Raw genomic sequence first — 13,331 nt, 5'->3', positions numbered from 1 at the left:
ATTTAATAGCAGTACAGTGAGATGAATCATTACTCAAGCATCTGATAGAACCTGATATATCTGATCCACAGAGAATCTTGTAAGGAGGAGAAGTACTTCCAGTAGAATGTCAACACAGGAGGTGTTTCAGCCTTATTTTTCACTCACCTCCTGAGCATCTGATGAAGCAGATACACTTGTGTTATTATAAATACAGCTGTCTACACATTGCACTCATCCATAAATGGAATGTTTTCTACACTTCAAATCTATGTTTGGTAGTTTGACATGCATAACTACAGTGATTGTGTGTTTGGTTTTTGAGCACTGCCAAAACATGTGACCTACACTCAGTACTATGCCTGTATGACCATACCCAAATGTGACATTGCTATGTAAGGTACTTTAATCTACAGAGCTGGACAGAGCAGGTAGTTTTACTAACCTGAGTGCAGTTATTCTTTAAATCTGCAACAATCATTACTTTTATATTAACAACAGAAAAAAATAATGGTTTAGATTAATAATAGAAACTTGCAGTTCCCCCTCAGCTCCACAGAGCATTTTAGAGATTTTCAGATTTTCTGATGGTTTTGGTCTTCTGACCCTTCCCAGAACCAACAGTAGTCAAGACTTTTAAGCAGAAAATTGCAAACTTGGGGCTTTTAGCAGCTGAGCTGAAATTAGTATATTATGAAACCAGCACTGACACACAGTCATCTAACTCTTAGCATCTAAAACTAATATGTTAACCTTTTAACTAAATGACTCACTGCTGACAATTTGGGCAATTCTCCTACAACTGTAGTGGGGCCATTTGTCGATAACAACGCCATTTATCGCTGAACTGAGAATGTTTTCATAGCTTATACATGTGCTCAAGTTAATGTTGTAAAATTCCTGGCAATTTCTGACATTTCTTGTGCTCTACTGCATTTTCTTGCTTGTCTGAAAGCATTGTCCAGAGGTGAAATGGTCTTTGAAAGCTGCAAAAGTTCTCATTATTCTTTTGTGACATCTAATGTCTGCTATATTTCAAGACTTAAACACAGATATGCACTATGGGAAAGACCACAGTGGGAATCTTATCCACACTACAATATATTTCTAGGGGAAGAAATCTGAAGACATTTCTTTGTGTTGGATCAGGCCTACTTAAATTTCTATTCCAACTGATTGCATGATATATTTATTATCATAAAATGCTTTTGCCTTAAGCAAGTGTAAAAATGTTTTTATGGGAGCTCTACTGTTTCCATTCAGTCTAATTCAATACCTCATAAAAGACTTGGAGGAAAACCCAGCTATTGACGTTATCATCTCTAATGGTCTCGATTATGTGCCAAAGGGTGGAAATTAAAGGAATACACAAAACGATTTCTCTCGATTGCCCAGATAGGGTGACAATTAAACACTTCACACACAGGAAAGAGAATATTTTCTTGACTGAAATTACCTTTGTATAAGTTGCTTCATTTAATACAGTTCAAAAAGGTGTGAGATATGTATAGAGAAAAATGAGGAGAGCTCTCTGAGCCTGGCCAGTGGTATGGAGTGAGTAAAGGTTCAAACAGCTCTAGTCACTAAGGCATTAAAACCTAACAGAGGTGTTAAACTTTGGACGACCTGCAGGACACGCTGCATAAAACAGCAGTAAATTATGCCAATAAGGAGAAGTGCAGACTGCTGGAAATAAAAAGTTATAGATGTGGCTGAAGGTGTGAGGAGAAAGTGTGCACATATAGCCTATATGCCATCCTCAGTCTGTCAGGTGGAATAAAAGGTTAGTTATTAGTCTGGCTAAGGAAACAATTATTGCCACAGCCCGAGTCTCTTTTTCACATTCCTGAAACAACCTCTGTATCGCCATCACACTTTACAACACAACACAAAGTTCCCACAATAGAAGATTAGAAGAATTCTTGGCATACATAAACTAAGAGATTACACTGAAAAATGCACAAAGCTCACAGCTTTGACTGCCGGTGCTGCTGGATGTCTTCTCAACGTCTGTTAACCAGGCTTATAATGACATGAAAAGGATACATACAAGGGAGATCACAAAGGCTTATATAGCCACTCTATACCTCATATCAGATGCACAAAAGATGCACATAAAGTCTATTATTAATAAAAGGAATTTATGGAACCTTCAAATCAAGATGCTTTATGTAACAGCATTAGGCAGAATAGAGTAACCTAGTTCAGACTGAATTGCAGTTGGTACACAACTTTGATAATCTGTTCAGTCACAGAATGTTGGTGGTGCGCCCATGTGGACCTGTAATACTCTCTCTCTCGTTCCCTCTCTTCCCCTTTCGTGACACTATCAGCTGTCAGCTGTCAAACGAGGGCAAAATGCTTATCACTTCTCAGAAACTTGGAAATAGTTACCTAATGACACCTTGAAAGCCAACAGACTGCCTACTCCTAGGAATAACTGCTAAACTATTGAGGCAGCCAAACTAACTCCTAATACACTAGAGCTGGGGATATGCTAGCACTAATCAGCTCCATCATGGTCACAATAGTACTTCAAGCTTCCTAGCTTGCTCTGTCAAGTCAGCAAGGTAGTTTACAGTTTATTTAAAATATGTAGCATCATGAAGTTTATACACCGACCGGGGATAGGTAAATAAAAGTGGTTGTTGCTACACAGCAGACAAGATAGTTTCCTCACAAGCTGTGTGTTAAAAGATGAACTCCACACATAAGATTATGTTGATTATGTTGCAACACGTTAGACAGCGCTCTCCATCACCGTCATCCAAACACCAACTAGGAATAATTTTTGAAGAATGGTGTTCATCGTCCACAAGTGTCAAGAGAAACAGAGAATCTATTGCTAAGAAGCACTGAGCTTGGGTCATGGTCATTCAGCACCTTATAAAAACTTCTGCAGTTTGGTTTTTCCGTTTAAGCTATCACCCATTAGTACTGTACTCAGTACCCTCCAGGCTATCATTATTTTTTCATTCATTTAAAATCCAGAAAGTTGCTTGAGTAGATAATCCATTATATTAACACTTAAAATTTTGTCAAGGTAAAATTATTATTTTGTGGCACTACATTTTAGGCAGGGTTAAGGTTATTTTATTGCCCTGTTGGCAAGCCATTTCTGATAGACAAAAGATACATAAGTCTCTTGAGAAAGAATAACACTTTCTCTATCCCAAGAACCTTATTAAGGTCAGTTTGTGGCAGTCAACTGCATAGTTTCCTTTACCTCCTTTAATTCTCCAACAGGAAGTTTTCAGTGTGGAAACAGCGGAAGATAATAGATGCCCTTGAGGCAAGAATTCAGTCCAAAAATATATGGTTCACTCTGGTAGCAATGGAATACAAAATAACAGAATAAAACATCTAAATCCCTCAGTGATGCACTGTAAACAGGCTTAATTGAAATTTTTACTGTTGCTGCATTCAATTACAACCCTAGAAAATGACAAAGTGGCTGTCTGCTATTACCTCTTTAACAAAAATATGTTAATGAACATGGATAAATAAACACAATAAGAGTCATTCTGCTTGGTGACAGTTACATGGCTGACTTCACACGTTTTGTTTTTTGCTTTTTTCTGCCCCTCTCCTGCTATTCTTCTTTCATCACCTCTTCTGTCTTGAATGAGCCATTTAGCTGTCGGACTCTCAGAGCTGTCAGAGTCCCCCCGCTCATCTACCCTTCTACAAGACTGAAAGGCACTTATTTACTGCCTCCTCCCCTCCTTTAGTCTCCTTCAGTCTTCTTTCTATATTCTCCACTCTCTTATCACCTCGCTCCCCCCTCACCTCCCACGAATTGCAAAGTTCGCGACACAACCAACCTGCTGTTTTTGTTCGACAAATGCCCGCCACTCGCCCTTGCAATCAAAGTTAATGAGGAAAGACACAAAGACCCACACACGCAATCAGCAGACAAATAGTGACACTCTCTTGGTACACACACATACTCACACACATACTCACACACACACACATTCAGAGCCTAAAGTTTTATGGGTGAGTGGTTTTACAAGCTTAAATGGGTTCTTAAGTATAGGGTATCTACCCATTGAGACCAGAACTACATCAGTCATTACTGAGCACACAAACAACATCACAAGCTGGGTGTGTGTGCACGTTTTGTGACCATGATGAATTTCCTCTGTTCTCCCTCCTTCCCCCTTGTCTTCCCCTCACTTCTGCTTACTTAAAACTTTACTCTCCAACCCCCCCCCCCTTCTCCATTGCTAATCCCTGCATCTCTATGTCCCCGACCATACAGAGTTCACTGTTGGTGTGGCTGTTGTGTGTTTTGGCAGGTCACTCTGAGCCTCTCTGTTTCAAACCACGCTCAGCTCAGCACTGGCTGGAAAACCTCACACTGCTTGCTGTAGGCCATCACATACACACACACCACACACCACACACAAAGCACGGTACACACACAATTTCACAACAGATGCACACGCACTTCTTATTTTCACAGCACAGCTTCGAAAGTGTGGCTTCCAGACTGACCTCTGACAGCTGTTGTTCGTCACTGTGCCACTTTGGCAAAGGATCATGGGAGATGCGGTTTTTCCGGAGATGCCATGTAAAACCACATGGAGAGTTGAGTCCCTGAGAGTAGAAGAGGTGAATTATGTTTAATACTTCAACCTGAACTGCTGCAGGCAATGGCCAATGTACAGACCAGTGCTTGCCTTTCATTTAAAGAGTATGAACCTTGTGCTCTGGTGGTGACTGAAATTTACCATTTGTATCATTTTACATTCACACAAATTAACAATTTGTAGCACATATTTCTGCATTTATGTAGGTCTGTGAACAAACTGGGTGTAATTCAGTATATGTGGTACACTGGAATTTTTGGACTGGACCGCTGGTGGCAAATGAATATTGAAGTTGAACTGAAATTTAGGATGAGACAGAATTACTTTTTTAAAACTATAACCTATTGATACCACAATTATTATACATATCTTTAACCCATTTTAGACATTTGTGGAAGTAGCTTCAAAGCACCAAGTGTCTGGGTGGGTGTTTCCTGTGGCAGTGGTTGACTGACAGCTGAAAGCTAGTGTTGCTATGGAGACATGCTGTCAACTTTTGTAGTATTACACTGACTACAAAACATTGTACTGTATATCCTCAAGCACACATCATAATCATAATGTAGCAATTTAAGCTGTGTGTTCCTTTACAACAGTGAACATACTGAACCCAGTATCTTAAATAAATCCTAGCCTCCTATCTTTTGCTTCATGTACTATCTTTCTAGCTTAGTTAGCCTAGCTTGTTAATGTTAGCAGTGATTTCCACTAGACCTTACTTTTCAAGGTCTAGTTATGTCAACACTTATTGACTCAATAGCACCTCCTGCACTCTCAGTGTTGTGTTTAGAAATGTGGGGGTCTTGTTAGCATTAGCTCTCTCTCTCTCTCTTTCATATGTCAAGTTGTGTTGATGGAAAATGACCAGACTGTCAAAACTCACAGGAGTGAGCAGTATGGAACTATGTATGGAACTAATGTATGGAGTCCCTAAGTAATGTAGGTAGTGCTCAATTCACACATAGGACTAAGCAACAGCTAATAGTGTCAATCCCCAGCTGGTTAACTGCTTGTTTAGCCACTAGAACTTTAGTATAACAAACTGCTTTTAGTGTCTTTTCACACAAATGTTACATCACCGCCAAATTCACCACCAAATGTGTGAGGTGCCATCCTAAATAAAACTTCTTCTTAGTAATAACTTTTGACCAAACAAGTGCACATCAAAACAAACACCAAGGAAAAAGATATACACTGATTTCTTTGCAAAATTTCAGTCCAACTTTAATATGTTTTGCAATGTTCATGCCAGAAACCTACAAAATATTATTAATATTCAGCCTCCCAGACATTTATTCTTGTCAGCGTGGGAAGACCTTTTTAAACAGTGTTTACACCCTAATGAAAAACTGGTGAGATACATATTCCTGCATTTCTGTAGAATCAGTTAAAGAAGAATGACCTCCCACTGCCCGTCAGGATCATATTGATCAGTTGCACAAAATAGTATCTGTAATCAAGCAAACTGACAACTGCCAACGGAAGAGGGGAGCAGACAGCACAGATTGCCTGATTTTTGGATGAGGCCTCCAGCACCAAATTGTGATTCACTCTCCCGAGATAAAGACGGACTCTCTGGCTGTCTTTTTGTCTGGCATCTCCAATGTGACAGACAGATGAGTCATAACTGTGTCCCAAAGCTGACAGGCTGTTGAGACGAAAAAGTAGAGATGTGGAACAAGAGGTTGCACAAGAGGGGAGGAAGGAAGAAGATGCCAGTCTGCTTCTTGCTATGGATGGGTCGCAGAGAAAATGAAGTGGAAATGAATTTTGCACCTTGTCATCTTATTTTTGTATCCTAATGCAGAACATTTCATGCCAAAAATCGCATTTTCCTCAGTATTTGTATTTCAAAATTACATTACTTCACCTCATTTCTAGGAAGACAGCATACTTTTTGTAGTTGTTACATCACATATCAGTTGATGTACTTTTGAATAATCTCTTCTGTCCCTCCAGTCCTTTAAAACTTTCAGCTTCTGTTCAGTATGACATCAAATGCAACATAAGGAACAAAATATTTCACCTTTCCCTCTTTCTCCTTCCATTATCTGCTGATGAAAATTGACCATAAACGATGTTTACAATATGAACTTATTCTCTCTTACATATGCAGCATTGGAAGAAGTACACAGAATCATTTGCTCAAGTAAATAGAAAAGTATAGAAAATGAACATATTTATTTATAAAATGAGTAACATGTAAATTCAGCTGTCAAATAAATGTAGCGTAGAAAACAGGAAGTTTGGAATAAGTTTAAGTAATTATAAATAGTAACAACCAGAAAATTAAAACATTCAAGTAAAGTACTTTGTTCTTGAGTGCAGTCCTCAAGTAAATGTACTCAGAAAAACTCACTGATTTGATATTCCCAAAGAATATCTGATGGGAACATGCCTCTAATGTGTAATATTTTCAGCCTCCAGGCCTGTAATACTACATACAATCCAATCTGTACATGACTACGTGTCTATAATGTACTACTACTGTATCTCTGTTGTATCCTCATTTGATTTCATAACCATTGTTTGGGACGTTTACCTCGTTATGTCTGCGGCTTTTCTGCATGAGCGTGCATATGTGTGAATGTGATTATGCGCACTCGTGTGTGTCTGCTGCAACTAATCTCAGTGGATATGCGAGTGTGTGTGTGTGTATTACTCTCCTAGCCCCAGGGCCAGCCGCAGTGAGGTGTCCCCCAAGGCCTCTTCCTCACAACCACCCCCCACCCCACAACCAATTTCCCCTCCTCTACCTCCTCCTCCTTCCCCCCGTTGCCCCTCCTTTTGCCCTCTTTAGCCACGACACTTTGAATCAAGCAGAAATTAATGCAGATGATGCATTCACTGTCTCATTGTCTCCTTCATTCTGTGGCTGGATATCGAGGTGACAGCGACATTGGGGAAACTACTGATGTTAAGCTTTTAGCAAGGCTGTAGGGTGTATACATGTACTGTACGTCCGAATGCAAAGATGTGTTTGTGTGCATATGTGTGTGTGTGTAAGAGAGAGACATTATATGTGAGCAAGCTGGCATTTTGGTACATGCCAGTTAATATGCATGAAATACATGTCTGAGGTTGTGTGTATGAATGTGTGTACATATGCTTGTGTCTGTTGTGTATTTGAAAGAGTCTACATTTGTGTCTTGAGTCTGTGTGTACACACATTTGAAAGTGTGTTTTTGTGTGTGTCCATAAATGTGCATGTATGTTTGTGTATGTGTGATTAAGTCTACGTTTTGTACTTACAACACTTTTTGTGTGTGTATGTGTATGTGTATGTGTATGAATGCAGTGTACATATGTGTTTGAATATGTGTTTTTTTTTCTCTTTCCATCACATGTTTGTGTGTTTCTGTGTGTGTGTGTGTGTGTGTGTGTGTGTGTGTGTGTGTGAGTGTACACGTGCATGTGTCACATTGTAATCCACCACCTGGAGAGAGCAGAAAGGGGTTATGGGTAATATGCGAACTGCTGTTTGATTGATGAGCCAATCAGAGCGGCACAAAGGATTTCATTAACAATAGACACCCTGCCACAAATCAGCAATCATCCACACACACTCACTTATCAACACTTATCAGCGTACATACACACACACATCCCACAAACACACTTACAGTCACTTATCGACACTTGCAAGTACGTCAGCCCACCCCACCCACTCAGCCATAAACACACATCCACACTGAAAGGTGGTGTGTGTGTGACATCAGTAGCACAGTGTTATCACAAAGTCAGCAGTAATATTGTGGCCATTTCATCAGGACGGGCTGAGAGCAGCGAGAATGCATATGGGTCACCGGTTTGCTTTTGGGGAAAGCAACACACGCCGACTTAAAACTAAGCGTGTGTTCATTCTTTCCCTGCACATTTGGCCTGTTTCTCAATCACTGTGCTTTTGATGAAGAGTGGGGCTACTTGACGGCGGGGAGAAAAAAAAAAAGGAGAAACTCAGCCGGCAGAATTACTTTTTTTTGAAAGTAAATTAGTTTTTACGCCCTGTGAGCCCTTTGCTCCGTTTTGATCTCCTCGCTTTTTAAAGAAGGGGGGACACAGCTGCTGAAAGACGCACACACACAACAACACACAGAGCATGGTAATATGCTATACTTTCTCATTAGGGTGACAGGGGTGTTATTTGTGTGTGTGTGTGTGTGTGTGTATCGGGGTGCTTCGTTATTATTGATTGCAATAATAAGATATGTGGACGCACAGATTATTTGCATCCCTGAGCAGAGTTATTGTTATCAGGGGGGGATGATGTGATTATGATGGTCGTATCCACACTGCCTAGGGCAAGACGCTGTCTGGCTGCCTGCATGTGTGTGTGTGCGTGTGTGCAAGGGAGAGAGAGAGAGTGAGAGAACAACACAGACAGAGAGTGTGTATCTGAGTGCACCATGCCATCTCCATAGCATGTCTATGTCTAATTGGCTCGGGCTGATTCCACTCCTGGAATCCATTTTACATGGTTACCAAGGTGACAGCATCCGTTGTCTCCATCGTTGGATAGACAGAAACATGTCAGCTCGCACATGTGTGAGCGTGCGTGTGCGTGCACACACACACACACACAGATAGGAACAGTGGCAAATGTGCAGGAGCCCCAATCCCTGTTAATTAGCTCCATCTATTAGCAGCAAATCCACTAATTAAAGCCGAGCCAAGACACGACCCAAAGAAAGCTATCTACATAAGCCATATGGAGGGCTAAATGTGGAAGGGACCCAGTAATGACAGTATGCATGCACATAGAGACACACATACACAATGGTATTGTATGTATGAAGGAAGGTCAACGAACACCCTTGGCTGTTTTTATCTGCCAACCCTTCACAGAGCTGAAGAATATCACGGGTAAACTGCTTCTCAGAGGCGGCTGAATAGATGTCATACAGAGGTGTTTAGTGCTGTAGCCTTGATATGGCTTGTCATGGTGAAACGCCATGCGCACCATGAAAGCCAGAGCCGAGAAAGACATATTTTTAAAAAAAAGAAACAGGGACAAGAAAAAGATGTGAATACAATAAATAAATGTTTTCTAAAAAAGCCTTTTTACACAAATAGCAAAGCATCAAGGCCGCAAAGGCAGGTTCAGTAAATGTTCCTCTCATTTATTTTTATGTGCCATCTCTTTTGAAAGGAAAATAACCTCATGTAGTCACAGCGAAAAGTACCTATTGGTAAAAAGGTGAGCTCAGTGTGAAAGGGAAAGGTAGGGTTTCACATTTAAGTTGGGTCCTTTCTGCTTTTGTTCGCAGGGGGAGCCGGAGAGGGTTCTGAGTTGGCTTTTAAGGCGTCGCGCTGCGATTGAAATCCTGATGTTGATAAATGGAACGGGGGCCCGCTGTGAAGCTCTTCTGTCCCCACAACCCTCCCCTCCCCTCCCTCCACATCCAATGGAGACACGAGATGAATGAGAACAAACGGGGAGGGGGGGGGGGGACAGCAGAAGGACACAACAGGAGTGATCAAAAACATTACGAGGGAGGAAGATGATGAAACGACAAAGACAGGACGACACGTAGAAAGCGAGATAGAAACGTATTCATCTTTTTAAAGCAAGCGAAAAACAAACAGAATGATGTAGTTTCACTTAATTCCAATGCAAATCAACTTGTCAAATTTTCCTGAATGAATATTGGAGTGATATGTTGCCCTTTTCAAAATTCTGACACTCTGCTACACTCTTCCAAAAAGGTGTCAAAAGTCCATTATAACCACACTGTGACTTATAATTATCCTAATCACATTATGATCTAATAAACATAATGTGCTAAAAATTAGAGGCTTGAATACTTTATGGGGCAAACTGAATAATTAACGACATACCATTAACTCAAATGTAATTCTCTGACACATCCAGTAAGTTGTTTTTAATGGGCTTGCAATTTACTTATGATGCATCCAGACACAGTTTGAGTGTGAAAATGCTGTTTACCAAATAAACATGTTAAAACTCAATATTAGACTAAATGTCTTGTTAAGATGGATATTTTATGTAGTGTCAGATCAGGATAAGAGGGAAAATGGATAGAGAGGAAAACGGGGAAAAGGCTGGTGATGGGGGTGGGGGGTGGCAGGTTGTTGCCACCCAGCGGTTTGCTCCATGAAAGCACATTCAGGTGTCAATCTCAGCGAGGAATTAGAAAGCTCCACAGGACGCCACTTATTTTCTACCCTCAGCACGCTCTCCCTCTCTTTTTCCCTCTGTTAAGCGAGTGATCAGCGCTGCATTAGTGTCGGTATTACAGCGCCACATTTCTCTCTCAATCAAAATGGCTTTACAAACCATTACACTTAATCCAAGAGTATTTGTGATTCAAAACTATCAAACAATATAATAAATACCTCTCCAGGATTATGCTTTTTTAGCAGTTTGATCAGCTGTCACTTGTTGGGAGGTGCATATGAACATAGATATAGAGATACAGTACATTCAGAATACTTTCACTTTTCTGTCAAAGTCACAACATTGCTAGGTTGATCAAGTGTTTCAGTACTTCCAAGTGCACTAGAAGGAAGGAAAACACTGTACATTTCACTTTCTCACTGTTCTGGAGTGAGATGTTGATCATGAGAATTTTAAGTCTTCAGGTTACAAAGAAACATATTTTACTGATGTGAATATCTACTTTAAGCTGCACTTTTAATTACCTTTATATCAACAATAGACAAAATAATTATATGTAATGTGCAAGGGCTCACTTGTTGTTTCAAACCCACAGAGAATTATCACCCAGTAAAACCCCACAGTTTCCCTAACCTCCATGGAGCATTTTTGCTTCTTTAAGCTGATTGTTTTGGCTCTACTATTTTTGCTCAGTCTCACCAGCAGGCAGCTGATTTCAGCAAAGAAGCTCTTAATACCTACTGTAATCTACCTGCCCAACACCAAACAGCACACAGATACAGTTAATAACTATATGGTGAACAAACTGAAGCATCCAGCTGCCTGGGAACAAGATATTTCCCTCAGGAGTTGGTAGAAACCAAAGCAGAATGAATGAATATTGGCCTTAAATTCATTAAATGGCCAGAAACATCAGTCCAAATGAATGTTAGCGTTGTTCTTTGTTGTGGTGTTGTGATGTGCCAATAAGCCTTTACTGACACAGTCACCATATCAAGTTTGTAAAATGAGATGTCATTGATGTGTTTACAGATTCTTTCCACTGTCCCCATGTGTCAGAGAAACTACTTTTTTTTTTTTTTTTTTCCTTTTTCCTTCCTGTCAAAGGGGGCTGCAGAGGTCTGGTATGCTCCTTTAACTCCACATCCAAGATTTTTTTTTCATTTTTAAATTTGTAGTTTTTGCAGCAACAAATGAACTTTTTCACATATGCAGAGGTTCTCCCCAAAACCTATGACTCGTGTAAAATCGGTGGTGTTATCAGTCTTAATTGATTTGATGACAGCTGTGGTCACTGGTGGTAATGGCAAATGTGTTTTTAATAATATCTGTATTGAGTGTATTGAGCACTGGAGGCAACAATGTGGCCTTCAGCCAATGCTCTGTCAAAATTGCAACAGAAGAGCAACTTGTACACGTGTTTACAGCACAGCCAAACATGCCAAGGCTAAGAGGCTTCATTACAGATACCTGATTCAGTTCATATTCAGTTACCTGATGCTGAATGACACTAAACTCAGAGCTAATGCTGCCCTTAACATCACACAAACAACACGCAACATGAAAACAACAGAACTACAGGCGACTACAGATCAGATGAAAGATTTCAGCTTTTGATATTAAAGTGGGTAAGAGGGCTTTGATAGAGGAAAAAACTTTTAACTTAAGAATATATTCAGAGTAAAACTTCATGATTTTTTTTCACAAATGTGAAAAGACTATGGTCAAACTAGGCACATGCACAGAGAGAGAAGTTTACCTGTTCTGACAATTATCAAGAGTTAACTGAGTTTTATATTAGCATAGGCGAAAACAGCTTAATTACATCACACTTTCCCATCCTTAGAAATCATGCATAGCTACAGGCTGTTATTGTATAATATCATAAGAATCATGGTTTCACCCTGTGAAGACAGAGCATGACGTAACTGTTGATGATGTAAGATTGTCATATTGTCGCCCTCCCTCTGTTAAATGCCTAATCAGTGTGGTATTTATAGCATTGTAGGCGAGTGTCAAAGCAACAGGCCTGATCACTGTTCCAGTCCTCCTACAGATAAAGTCCTGGCTTTCTGGGTGACAACAAAGTGATTTTGAATTCAAATCATCCTCTTCCGCCCCTCTCCCTCCTCCTTCATCTACCCAGCAGCCTGAAGATCCATCACCATGGGACATCAAAACATTTTTCTCAGCCCACTTTCCTCCTCGGTGTATCTCCACTTTAGTTGTCAGCTGGAGCAGGAGGGATATAAAGAACATTCTAACAGATTATAGGGAAGGAGTGCAGATGGAAACCCTGACGCCCTCCACCTTTCTCCCACCACATGCCTTTTTTCCACCAAGTCGAGCCTGATGAATGTTGAGAATCTTTCAGGGACTCTACTTAAATTGTTTACCATGCAGCCTCGCACTCACCACTCTGTTTAATGGGCTGTGTATAGGTGGCACTTATACGGCCCGCAACATTCAACACTATTGAACGTGACCCTGTCTTTCATACAGGGGCTGGCCTCCAAGTAGTCACTCCGCTGAAAAGAGGGCTACAGGTATGAGCTGCTGTCTGTGTCCTTCTCCATGCCAAGCCTTTTCAATTCTTTACACACCATTGCTTTTGCCCT

At 40.5% G+C, this 13,331-nt stretch overlaps 1 protein-coding gene across 2 annotated transcripts in view; it reads right to left on the bottom strand.

Annotated features, from left to right (window-relative positions):
- The window catches only part of e2f3 (E2F transcription factor 3), a 203,042-nt gene that overhangs the window by 102,746 nt on the left and 86,965 nt on the right, over positions 1-13,331 (bottom strand). For both annotated transcript variants that reach the window (XR_007808870.1, XR_007808872.1), the window contains exon 7: positions 4,480-4,581. The gene's annotated coding sequence lies outside the window, so the exon portion shown is untranslated. The remainder of the gene's footprint in view (positions 1-4,479; positions 4,582-13,331) is intronic.

Source organism: Lates calcarifer, linkage group LG3 (assembly GCF_001640805.2).
Source record: "Lates calcarifer isolate ASB-BC8 linkage group LG3, TLL_Latcal_v3, whole genome shotgun sequence".
Taxonomy (NCBI): domain Eukaryota; kingdom Metazoa; phylum Chordata; class Actinopteri; family Centropomidae; genus Lates; species Lates calcarifer.
The sequence above is the reverse complement of the archived record's forward strand: the minus strand, read 5'-3'. Positions and strand labels throughout refer to the sequence as shown.